Here is a 13,029-nt window from a genome sequence, read left to right as displayed (position 1 = left end):
ATCGGTAAGTTTCAGCTTGGCGAGCATTGCCTGGTTAGAGGGTGTAGTACCTACCGCTTTGAAGTAATCCTCCATGGATTCGATCTAGATCTCGGCATTAGTTTGGACGGTCTCTTGCCATCAAATTCTGGTGGCTTGATTTGCTTGAGAAGAAACTTCTTCTCTTGAATCACGATCGTACTTAGCGTAGGGGTTGGACTAGGGGTCTGCACTTGAGGTTGTGCCTGGGCAATGAGATTCTTACGTTAAAAACATGCTAAGCGTTTCTCACATTACATTACATGCCCAATTCAGCTTTCAGCCAAGCTTGGGGGGGTCATTCATGAATATATGTATATATAACGTGAGTTCAAAATAAGGGATTTTTAAAATAGCATTTTTATACATTTTTTACATACAGAAGGGTGTCATATAAAGGGGTTATTTACAAATTGAATAGAAAAGAATTGTGTTTTATTCAAGAAAAATTCACAGATTAGGATATTTATAAATAGGCTATGAACACACGTTATATAGAGAATATATATATAGTGAACCCCGCGAGCAGCCAAGTGACCTAATTACTTATCTTCTTTATCAATACTCACCGTCAAGACAATCATTGATAAAAAGTCTATTTCATTCATATGGGCATAGCCCTTTGATTACAATTATTCTTGGGAAGTTGGAACAAGCTAATATATTAATTCGGGGAGAATAAGATTGTGTTATAGTGAGCTACGGGAACTGAGTAATAGTATGGATTGGGGTCATGGATTTTCAGGAATCGATAGGTCATTGGGAGATTAGGGTATCCTTTCCTTTGATGCCCATTCTTTTCATAACATCCCAACACCTTGATTCTGTTGGCAGGGATTACTCAAGTTACTTCCTCGTACACATATGCGTTTTGTTTGACCTTTCAACCATTGACATGTAGGGTTGCGTTCGCGTGAGTCTCAACAAGATGAACAGTTTCACGATCTTTAAGTCCTCCAACCACTTGATTCTCTTTAAGTTGGTTTGAAGGTACGCAAATCGATGGGCAGCTATGTAATAGATTCTTGAATCACCCATCCATCTCCGTTCCACGTACATGGGTGAAGGATTGTAGATGCAGTCTAGGATATTCATCATATCGATCCTCTGTCGATAGTCCGAAGCACGCATCATAGTCATAAACATAACCTGGATCACCAAGAATCTATTCCATGCTTCACGACTCTACAAGTCAACATCAATAAGTAAGTAAGGAAATGTTCTTAATAGCAACATTTGCTCTACTTCTCCTCATTAAGTTTTCTTGCAAATATTAGTTCCTCGTTGGTTTGCTCTGATACCAACGGTAACGTGTCCCCTTGTTCACTCGTACGACATGTCTTAGCAGCCCATCGGGAAGAAAGTCTAGAAAGTGCTGCCCGGCACTCCCATGGAATGACACGGGGTTTGCGATCTAGATCTTCCTGAGTTTGCCACGAAGCGGAAGCAATCCGGCCGTTCCCACTTAGGACCGACCTGAATCAAGGTTTTCCTAGCGGTCAAATTCCTAGAATGGCAGCTAGCATCGAACCCCAGATGAACTACTTTACGCAGAAACGTCAAGGTTGAAGCGGATTCATGCTGCACTTGGTTCAAGGAGAATGGAAAACGAGAGGGATGCAAAGCTTGACCTCTTTGCCCATAAGGCATAGTTCCATTCCATTCCCCTAAAACAACATAAATCGGGTTTCTAGTTTCCTAGAATCTAGGTCATCATTCCTTGCTATCATCTCGGTTGAGAAAAGTTCCCGGCCAACCGGGACCACCCATCCGTAGGACGGACCCAGGGCCACATCCACCGCACTTTCCTCAGGGTTGCTTTAGGTATCTAATTACCTACCACATTTAATTTGACACGCAAAAACAACTTCCTTAATTAGCCTTTTAGTCACTAGTTCCTTCACATAATCTTAGCATTGACATAGAAAAACAATGTCAAGCAAGTTCCTTTACAACAATTGATCTTATTTATCTTTGGAATACATCACATAATCCAGCCCAAAGGCTAATCCATAATCCGCCCGAAGGCAATCCATAATCTTCTCGAAGGCAATTTCATAATCCACCCGAAGGCAATTCCATAATCCACCTAAAGGCAATCCAGCAATCCTCAGGGATTACTAATCCAAATTTTCACCCGCAGACTAGTATGCGGGCCTCGAGATCCAATCCCAAGTCACGTCAGCCTCTTGTGCAGGACTCGGAGGCAAGGGATTTACAGCCAAACTCCCCCCTCGCACCCAAGCGTCCTCCTGCTCCAAGTAGTGCCCAACGAAGAGACCTCTCATGGTGGGTTTAGTCCACATAACCGGCGCGGCTAACAACAACCTTGGTTAGGGTCAGGTAGATAGTCGGGGGTAACTGATGTTGCCTCTCCCTCTAGGCCTTAAACGTGAAGCATTAATTATTTTTCCATCTTTAGTTCCTTGAGCAAAGCAATACAAACAGTGCTCCTAAACTGTACAAACACAATCAATCCAGTGGTCATTTATTTGGCCAACTGCTAAGGTGTGAATCCTCTTCTCCGAATGCGTCCAACATCCGATCCGGGATCAATTGTGACTTGGCAAGATCCCTCCAAGGTTTTATTACTTATTTTATCCTTTTATCATTGGGTTAGGGTTTATACCCTATTAACCCAAATTAACCAACACCTTAAATTAAGATAGTAAATCCTGGGCAACCTTATTGCCCTAACTTGATTGGTTAACTTCTTGCTAGGCAATACATAACTTCCCCTAACTTGGTAAATCAGCCCAAGAAGGGTGATGTAGCAGGATGACTACTAGACTTGCACTAGAACCTGCCAACCTTGTTCTAAGGAGTGGCAACTCTACTTTTTGATTTTACACAAAACCATGTCACATTGCAACTTGTTGCACAGGTGTCGCACCTAACTCGTGGGATCATTTCTCCCATCAAACGGCGTTTCTTGGTCAAGAAATATATTTGGTCAAGATGTAGGGTTTGGGAGTCCTCTTGACCCAACCCAATCCTAACCTTGCTAGGCCGATAACATTTGGCCCTAGGGTTTCTAAACTCAATTGGAAGTCTAGTATTTGGTTATTGGATCCTTAGGGTAAAAACAATAGATCGTTATTGTATGGGCATCCAATTAACCCTAGCATTCCGTGAATGTGGGTAGGACCTTTGGGTTCCAAAGTCTCGACTTGTCATCCCAAGTGCGATACTAGGAAGAATTTTAAACGTACTAAACCCTACCTAGCACTTTGAAGTGTTTATCGTACCAACTAATTATGCTTTTACGAATCCCTTGAGGGTTATACCCTTACAAGTGATCTATCTAAAACGATCTAATTGTCTTGCGACAAGAGTGATCTTTGCTTAGAAGATATGCAAATACTTTTCCTAAGAGGTCCAAATAAATAAATTCAAGATGCAACATTCCATGCAAGTATGTGAATCATAGACTTTTACTTCTATGCAACTATAAGGTTTGCAAAGACCATTTCTTTTCTTTGCAAAATTCATGATGATTGACAATTTGGAGAATAACTTGCATAAAACCTACATAGATTTACGTCAAGAGCTTTGGCTACAAACTTTACAATTGAATTTTAGGCTTTAATATGACATGCAACCTTTTGTAGATACAACTTCAATAAATGAAGTTCATGTATGAAGAATGTCATAAGACTTATGCTAACTTAATCCATTCTACGGCACTTAATCCATCTTAAAATGCAAGCATCTTCACATGCAATAGGCAAGTTCATGGTTTCAGTTCCATGCAATCCAACTACTTGGACAACATCGACAACGATTATCTCATACGAATCCACAAGTAGAAAATTACTACCTAAATGCCTTATGCGCTTTTCTTTTCCACGGCCAATCAAAGATGCATTTAAACAATTTTATCTTTTTAAACCTAAGCAATATGCGCTTAGGATTTGAAACTTGGAAATGCAAGCAAACCCAAATGCACAACATGCATTATCTCTTGTAAATCGTCCAAGGAGATAAATTTCCAAATGTATTTTAACTTGAATACGTGAATTAGAGACATGTGTAAATGCATTCTTCCCATGAAAATTAAACGTGCCTAATGCATTTCTTTAATGCGGAATTATTCTTTTAAGAACCTAGGCATGAGGACTCGTAGGGATGTCCGTGCGTAAACTTGGGTTGGAGACTTCCGCGCGTGCGCCTTGCATCTTTTGTTTTGGGGCCATTTATGCAGTGTATATATATTTTTTGTTGTAGTAGCTTCCCTTGGGTTACTCGCGCGTCCTAAAGACACACCGTCCACGAACTTCCTCTCCCGCGCAGGATCAGGGGCCTTGGAGGCTTGGATTTCAATTCCCAAGGAAGCACGGGTGTACAAGGCTTATGAAAGCCTTGTTAGAAGCTTCTAAAGAAGCTTCTGCTTCTCAATAGGATTACATGGAGGGAAATGATTGGAGAGGAGGAGATTGAAAACGAAGGGGGGGGGATTATGACGATGATGGTGGTGGTATGGGCGGCAACAGCAGCACACAGCAGGCGTGGCTTCCCCCTTTTTCTCTCTTCGTTCCTGCCTCCTCCCAAGCTTAAGAGGGAGGTTATATAGCCTTTAAAGGGGGGGGGATAGCCACCCCCGTGCCATACTTGCATGACTTCTCCCTCCCCCATGCACTCCACCTCTCAAGGACTACTCACCCTCCCTCTCACACTCCTCTCCCTTGCCATGCATCGGCTGAGGGAGGGGGTAAATAATAAAAAAAATTACCTAAATCTTAACCATTATCCATTTTCCCCTTTTTCCAATAAGGATGTTCTCGTGGGGCTTGCGGGTTTTAGCCTCGGCCTTATTGGCACAACACAGTTGGGGGTTTATTAATGCGCCCATGGGGTAAGCATTTAATTGTCAAAATTTTTCGATGTGGGAGATCACTTTGGGGTGCCTTATTGCACGGGGTGTGCGGGGTTTAAGGTCAACTGAATATTTCGAGCGGAAATATTACATTCTCTCCCCCTTAGAGGAATCGAGATGTCCTTATCTTGAGAAGAACTAGGGGTATTATTGGTTGAGATTACTTTCATCTATCCAAGTGGCATCCTCTTCGGGATAATCTTTCCACAGGACGAGGTATTCTCTCAAGGTTCTAGATCTCAAATGCCTCTCCCTAACATCTAAGATCTTGTCAAGCGCTCAAGGACTCCTTGGCTAGGCATTACAACTTGTTGATCATCAAGCACTTTACTAGGGTTAGGTACATACTTTTTCAGTAGACTGATATAGAATACATTATGAACCTTTAGATTCTCGGGGAGTTGCAGTCTATAAGCATTAGGCCCTAAGCACTTGAGGATCTTGTAAGGTCCACAATACCTTGGACTTAGCTTTTTGCATTCACCTAAGGATAGGGAACTCTTCTTTGGGCATACGCGAATGAAGACCATATCTCCTTCAGTGATGGATCTGTCTTGACATTTCAAATCTGCGTAAGCCTTTTGTCTATCCTTGGCGGCTTGGATGTCCTATCTTATTGACTTGATTTGGTCATCCATATCTTCTAGCATCTGCTTTGAGACTTCAACCCTTAAGGTTGGATCTGAAAAGTTTAAAGGACTTCCACAGTTGTGCCCATACAATGCTTGAAAAGGGGTCATCTAAATGCTTTATTGGTAAGAAGCATTGTAGGCAAACTCAACCAGTGGCAAATATTGGATGCACTTTTTGGGTTCACGACAGCAATGTGCCCTTAGCATATCCTCAATGACTTGGTTGACTCGCTTCGTTTGACCATCGGTTTGGGGATTGTAAGCTGTACTGAAACAGAGTTGAGTCCTAATGGCTTCAAAGATAGCCCTCCAAAAATGTGATGTGAAGAGAGAGTCATGATCACTAATGATTCTTCTGGGTAACCCATGCAGTTTGAATATCCCCTTGATAAACAACCTTGCAATGTCTAAGGCTTTATAGTCTGTCTTAACGAGAATAAGATGTGCAAACTTGGTGAGCATACCCACCATAACCATAATGGAGTTGTATCCTCCCTGAACTTGGGGCAGGCCAACAACAAAGTCCATACTAATGAATTCCCATTTCATTTGGGGAATGTCAAGTGGTTGCAACTTCCTTGGCATTTTGACATGTTCAGCCTTAATACGTTGACAAGACAAACATTCAGTGACATATTTGAGAACATCACCTTTAAGCCTTTCCCAGTAATAGCTCTTTCGAACTGCATTGAGGGTCTTGGCATAGCCAGGATGTCCTGATAAAGGGGAGTCATGAGCTTTCCAAAGTATCTTTTGCTTGAGCAACTGGCTTGCCGGTATACATAATCTCGTTCTATAGTAGACAAGTCCACTATTGATAGAGAATTCTAGATACTTTGCCTGTAGCTTCAGGCCCTGATCCTTGATGGGGATTTCCCTTAGCATCTTCCAATAGGTTGGATCATGGCATACCTCTTCTTTAGCTAGCTCAAGTATTGGGTTGTTTGGCGTGGATACCTTTGTGGCTAGAGATCTAGCTGTTGATGGATCTTCAAGATTAGAGAATTTAGAAATGCCTTGCAACTAAGTGCATCGGCAACTACATTCTCCTTTCCAGGCTGGTATTTGATTTCAAAATCGTATTTCTCCAGCACTTCAATCAATCGACATTGCCTCATGTTGAGCTCATTCTAGGTAAAGATCCACTTAAGAATTTTATGATCTGTCACTAGGGTAAACTTGTTACCCAGCAAGTAGTGTCTCCAGAGCTTGAGAGCATGGATGACAGCTAACAACTCCAGATCGTGGGTAGCATAGTTCCTCTCATGGCTCTTCAGTTTCCTTGAAGAGTTTGCTATAGGATGACCTTCTTGCATAAGCACACATCCTAAGATAAGTGCGCTAGCATCAATTATCACTTCAAACTCCTTACCAAAGCTGGATTATTCAGTAGGTGACTATACAATTGATGTTTGCTTCTTCAGTAGATCTGTCAGGGGCGCTACAATCAAAGCATAGTCTTTGATAAAGACCCTGTACCATCATGTCAATCCAAGAAAACTGTGTATTTCTTTGACAGTTGTTGGTGTTGGCCATTCTAGAACGTCTCTGACCTTGGCCAGGGTCTACTAAAATTCCTTCAGCAGCTGAAACAATGAATCCCAAATATTCAATCTATCGTTTGAAGAATGCACACTTCTTTTTTTTCGCATAAAGCTTGTGTGCCCTCATTATTTTAAGAACAATGCGAAACTGAGGTTCATGATCTTCTTCATGTTTAGAGTAGACTAAGGTATCATCAAAGAAGATGAGTACAAAATCATCAAGATGATCTAAAGATATCCTACATTAACCTATTGAAGGTGGCATGTGCATTCGTTAGCCCGAATGACATGACCAAGAACTCAAAATGCCCATATCTTGTGCTGAATGCCGTCTTTGGGATATCTTCTTCCTTGATGACCTGAGATCAATCTTGGATAAGATCTTCGCACCCTAAAGACGGTCAAGAAGTTCATTTATTCTTGGAATAGGATATTTGTTCTTAATGGTTGATTGATTCAACCCTCTATAATCAATACATAGCCGAAGCCTTCCATCTTTCTTCTTCTGGAACAGCACTGGAGCTCCCCGTGGTGAACTGCTAGGACGGATATAGCCTTGATCTAACAGTTGTTTGAGTTGCTCCTTCAACTCAATCACTTCTGAGATGGACATTCTATATGGCCTCTTTGCAATGGGTGTAGCTCCTGGCACTAGCTTGGTTTCATGATCAACTTCCCTTTGAGGTGGAAGTTCTGTCAGCTCTTCAAGAAATACGTCTGCATACTCCTTTAGCCATGGAGGTTCTTCCCTAGACTCCTGATTTTGATCTAGCTTATTAAGCTTAATCAAATAGACAAGTAGCCCCTTTTGAAATCCTTTTATTATCGGAGATTCTTTGGCCAATTGAATTTTTGGCTTATCAGTCTCTCCTTGAGTTGTGACCAGTTCCCCTTTAGAGTTTCGAAAGGAAACTTGGCTCTTTCCACAATGAATGTGGGAATCATTATGTTTAAGTCAATCCATTCCGAGCAAACACTCATGGATACCTAGGTTCATAACCCCTGAATTGGACCGAAGTCGACTTTCCTCCCAATAAGAATTCCACCTTAGCAGTTTACCTAGTACAAGTGACCTCATGACCATTTGCTAATTCCACAAGCAAGGTGGGTGCATCTTTTGTGGCTATTCCTAATCTTCTTGTACAAACTAGTGAAATAAAGGAATGTGTATTGCCACAATCAATCAAGGTTCTGAAGCCTTTAGCTTTATAATCCAATGGTGTTTGAATCACCAAAAATTGGCGATTCAGGCCCTTCTTATGAAGAGTGGCATGGGCTGTTGCCCTCTCAAAGTGTGCTTCCATGGTCGGGTCTTCTTCATTGCATATCTCCCTATTGGCAACACGGACGTTTCTTCCTCTAGTCGTGACAGTAGCTCCTTGGCCATGGAGGGTTCCTTGAGATGGTCCTTGACGTTGTCCTCCGCCAAGCTTGGGACATTGCCTTTTGAAATGATGAGGCTCATTGCAATGGAAGCAATGGAGATCGCGGCCATTACCTTGGGTAGAAACAAAATTATTGACATTGTTGGTTCTAGCTTTCTTCCTTTGTCCCTCATTTTGGCCTTGAGCTCTCTTCGCCTAGGACCTATACACTCCTTTGTTCTAATCCTTATAAGGCCAATTCTTGCTACTTCTTGGCCTGGTTTGCACCTCTATATTATGGGTGTAGCTCGAATGAGCAAATCCTGAAGATCTGTCACGCGCATTGATTCGAGGCGGGTGTTTACAGGTGGGTTTAATCTGGCACAAAACTTTGACACCTGTTGTGTCATATCCATTTGTGGTGCATACTTCAAAAGAGAGATGAACTTTGAGTAGTAGGCATCAAGAGATAAGCCAAGCTATTTCAGCTCATAGAACTTGTTCATCTTCTTGTTAAGATTGTTGGAGAGAAGGAAGGAGTCTCACTTGTAGCTTTCTTGCTTGCACAATGGGGGAATACACACAAGGGTGGAGGCTGAAAACAGTTTTCCTCTTCTTAGTTGTGTAAGCCAAAAAGAACTCTAATACAAAGAAATAGAAGAACCCTATATATGGGTCTTAAACCAAACTCAAATAACTAAGGTGGCATACTAACTGAGCCACGAACTAGAGTAGATAAGGATAGCTATCATGTAGCTATTATTCATGGGCGGTGTACCAACCGCATCTGCAACTAACACATCGGTGACATAAATGCACAACGGTCACCCTGGCATATCACGAGTGGAGCTTGATATCTCAACACTCCCCCTCGAGCTCAATCCCAATTCCTGCACACCAAGCAGGTCTCTGAACTTGCTCAGCTTCTCTGCGCCCAATGCCTTCGTGAATATGTCAGCTACCTGATCCTCTGTGCTGACATAAACTAGATCAATAAGACCTAGTAAAACCCTCTCTCGCACATAGTGATAATGCACCTCAATGTGCTTTGTTCTAGCATGATAGACTGGGTTATTTTCCAAGTGTATACTGCTCATGTTGTCACAATAAATGACAACTGGCCCATCTGTAGGCTGATGCATATCATAAAGTAGCTTATGCAACCAAGCTACCTCACATGCAGCCATTGCTGCACCCTTGTACTCAGCCTTTGTGCTCGACAAGGCAACTGTAGGCTGTTTCTTGCTGCTCCAAGTGACTGCAGCACTCCCAAAAGAGAACACATATCCACTGGTAGATCGTCTATCAGAAATACTACCAGCCCAGTCAGCATCAGTGTATCCATGCAACTGTATCTGAACCCCAGTCTCATAAAATAGTCCATACTGCAATGTGGACTTCACATACCTGAGTATGCGTCTAGCCACATCCAAATGTGGTTTCCTTGGAGCCTGCATAAATTGACTTACCAATCCAACATCATAGCTCAAATCTGACCTGGTAATAGTCATATAAATCAAACTTCCTACTATGCGTCTGTACATAGTAGGGTCTTCCAGAAGCTCACCTGCATCTGTGCTCAGCTTCACATTCTGCTCCAAAGGAACTGAAATAGGCTTACAGCCTATCATCCCATATTTGGACAGCATGTCCAATCCATACTGCCTCTGCAAGAGCTGTATCCCACTTGGTGATCTAATCACCTCAATGCCCAAGAAATAACGCAGCTCTCCCAAATCCTTCATCTCAAACTTCTGCTTCAATAGCATTTTCACATGAAGGATATCTTCATCACTGTCACCTGTCATAATCAAATCATCAACATAAATGACAAGTAGTATAATACCTTTCTCTGTTTTTCTCACATAAAGTGAGAAATCTGCCTTGGAAATCTGAAAGCCAATAGTGACAAGATACTGTCCTATCTTGTCAAACCATGCTCTACGTGCTTGCTTCAAGCCATACAAGGCTTTCTTCAACCTGCAAACAAACTCAGGATGAACAGCATGCACATAACCTGGTGGCTACTCCATATATACCTCTTCTTGCAAGTCACCATGCAAGAAGGCATTCTTTACATCCATTTGATGTAAAGACCATTCCTTTGATGCAGCCATAGCAATGACTGCTCTTACGGTTGCCATCCTTGCAACCGAACTGAATGTTTCTTCATAGTCAATGCCATATGTTTGTGCATACCCCTTGACTACTAATCTTGCCTTGTATCTGTTCACAGAACCATCTGCATTGTGCTTCACCTTATAAACCCACTTACAGCCAATTTCATTCTTACCTTTAGGCAAAGGTACCAATTTCCATGTAGCATTTGCTTCCAAGGCATCCATTTCTTCATCCATGGCTTTCTCCCATTTTTCTTTTCCCATCGCTTGCTCAAAAGAAGTGGGTTCTGGTTCCTGTATCACCTTGACCATATATGCATAGTGAATGGCTGTAAATCCGTCATATTTCAGCCTATCCACAGGATACCTAGCTCTCATAGACCTGCGCAAAGTAGGTTCACTCCCAGGTGCTCTCAAAACATCCCTGGTCTTCCTTACTCCAGGTGTAACAATAGAAGGAATACCCAACTCATCATCAATGCTCTGTTCTGAGCCACTGGATTCACCATCCACATAAGAGTGACCTGCATTCACATCAAACATGGGCTGATCAACCTTCTCTTTTCCTTTTCGTGATACCTGCATACCACTATCTGCATTGCTTTGAGAAGATTCTCCTGATCTCAATCTGCCTGTCCATGGCGAAGAATATGAACCACTGCTAGAGGACACTCCAGGTCCACTAATATTTTGTGACTGCTGCTGTGAATTCTGTGCAGCATTACCATTTTGTGCATCTACATCATCAATCACATTTACTGGTTTATACCAGCTACTCATCTCATCAAAAACAACATCTCTACTCACTGTAAACTTACGAGTAGAAGGGTTATAGCATCTATACCCTTTTTGCTGCAGAGAGTAACCAATAAAGATGCACTTCTCAGCTTTTGGATCCAACTTGGATCTCAACTCATCTGGCACATGTACATAGGCAATGCAACCAAAAATTTTCAAATGAGAAATATCTGGTTTCCTACCAGTATACCTCTCCTCTGGAGTCATTCCATGTATTGCTGCAGTGGGAGTCCTGTTCATTATGTAGACTGCTGTAGAAACTGCTTCAGCCCAATAAAAATCTGGCAAGTCTTTTTCATTGAGCATGGCACGAGATACCTCTCCAATATGCCTGTTTTTCCTTTCTGCAATTCCATTTTGTTGTGGGGTATGACTGCATGAATATTGCTGCTTTATGCCATGCTCCTGCAGGAACCTTGCAAACTCATTTGAGAGGTACTCTCCCCCTCCATCTGACCTTAGGCATTTTATTTGCAGACCTGTTTCTTTTTCAGCCATAGCTTTAAGGGTTTTGAAATGCCCAAAAACTTTACTTTTCTTTTTCATAAAATACACCCAAACTTTTCTGCTATAGTCATCAATAAAAGTGACAAAATAATGACAGCCTCCAAGAGATGCAGCTTTAGTAGTCCACACATCAGAGTGGATTAATTCCAATGGCTTCTCACTCTCTTGAACATGTCTAGGAAATGGTTTCCTTGCCTGTTTTCCAAACTGACAGGCTTCACATACCTTATGCATTTCTGCAACCTTGAATTTTGGCAATCCTGCAACAATATTTTGGGCCTGCATTGATTTAAGTCGCTGTACATTAACATGACCAATGCGTTTATGCCAGATATCAATATCTGCAACTACACCGGTCCCATGTGCAAACATTGCTGCACTCAATTCAGACATGTCTGCATCCAACGTAAACATTCTGTCCTTCTTCTTTCCTTTTGCTATCAAGCGACCTTTATTTTTCATATCCTCAACAAAGCATCCATGAGGATTAAATCTGACCTGCAAGCCCTGCTCAACCATTTGACCGACAGAAACCAGATTCTTGGTGATATTCGGGACATGAAATACATCGGACATGTATTTCTTTTTCCCATCCTGCATAGACAAGGGAATTTTTCCAATCTACACAATAGGATGTGCAGTATCATCACCAGTCTCCACAAATCTTGGTTTTTCCATTTTCCTTGCATCCTCCATCCATTCTGCATGACCTGTCATGTGGTTTGATGCACCTGAGTCAACATACCATACATCATTGCTTTCTTCTGCACTTGTCACAGAATTGTTCATGTGCTGCAACATAAAAAGATGCTCATTTCTGTCGTCACCCTGTCTACTAGAAGATGCATAATTCCCTTGTTGCAATTTCCCATTCATGATGTCATTCTGCTTTTTATAGCAGTCTTTAGCCATATGACCCATTTTACCACAGTAGTAGCATTCAACATTACTGTTTGCATTTTGGCTTCTTTGCCATCCACCACGACCTCTTTGGCTCCCCCTGCCTCTAGAGTTACCACGTTCTCCTCCATAGGACTGATTTTCTTGAGTTTGCTGCATATTCTGATTTCTACCACGGTCTCCAAATCGGCCTCCTCTACCTCTGCCTCTACCTCTTCCAGCATTTGAGTAGAAGACAGCTTCTTTTGAAGTTCCTCCTGAAAAGAATGC

The sequence above is a fragment of the Lygodium microphyllum genome, chromosome 3 (assembly GCF_053477565.2).
Source record: "Lygodium microphyllum isolate KBCC chromosome 3, Lygodium_microphyllum_v1.1.10, whole genome shotgun sequence".
In the NCBI taxonomy this organism is placed as follows: Eukaryota; Viridiplantae; Streptophyta; class Polypodiopsida; order Schizaeales; family Lygodiaceae; genus Lygodium; species Lygodium microphyllum.
This window is presented reverse-complemented; position numbering follows the sequence as displayed.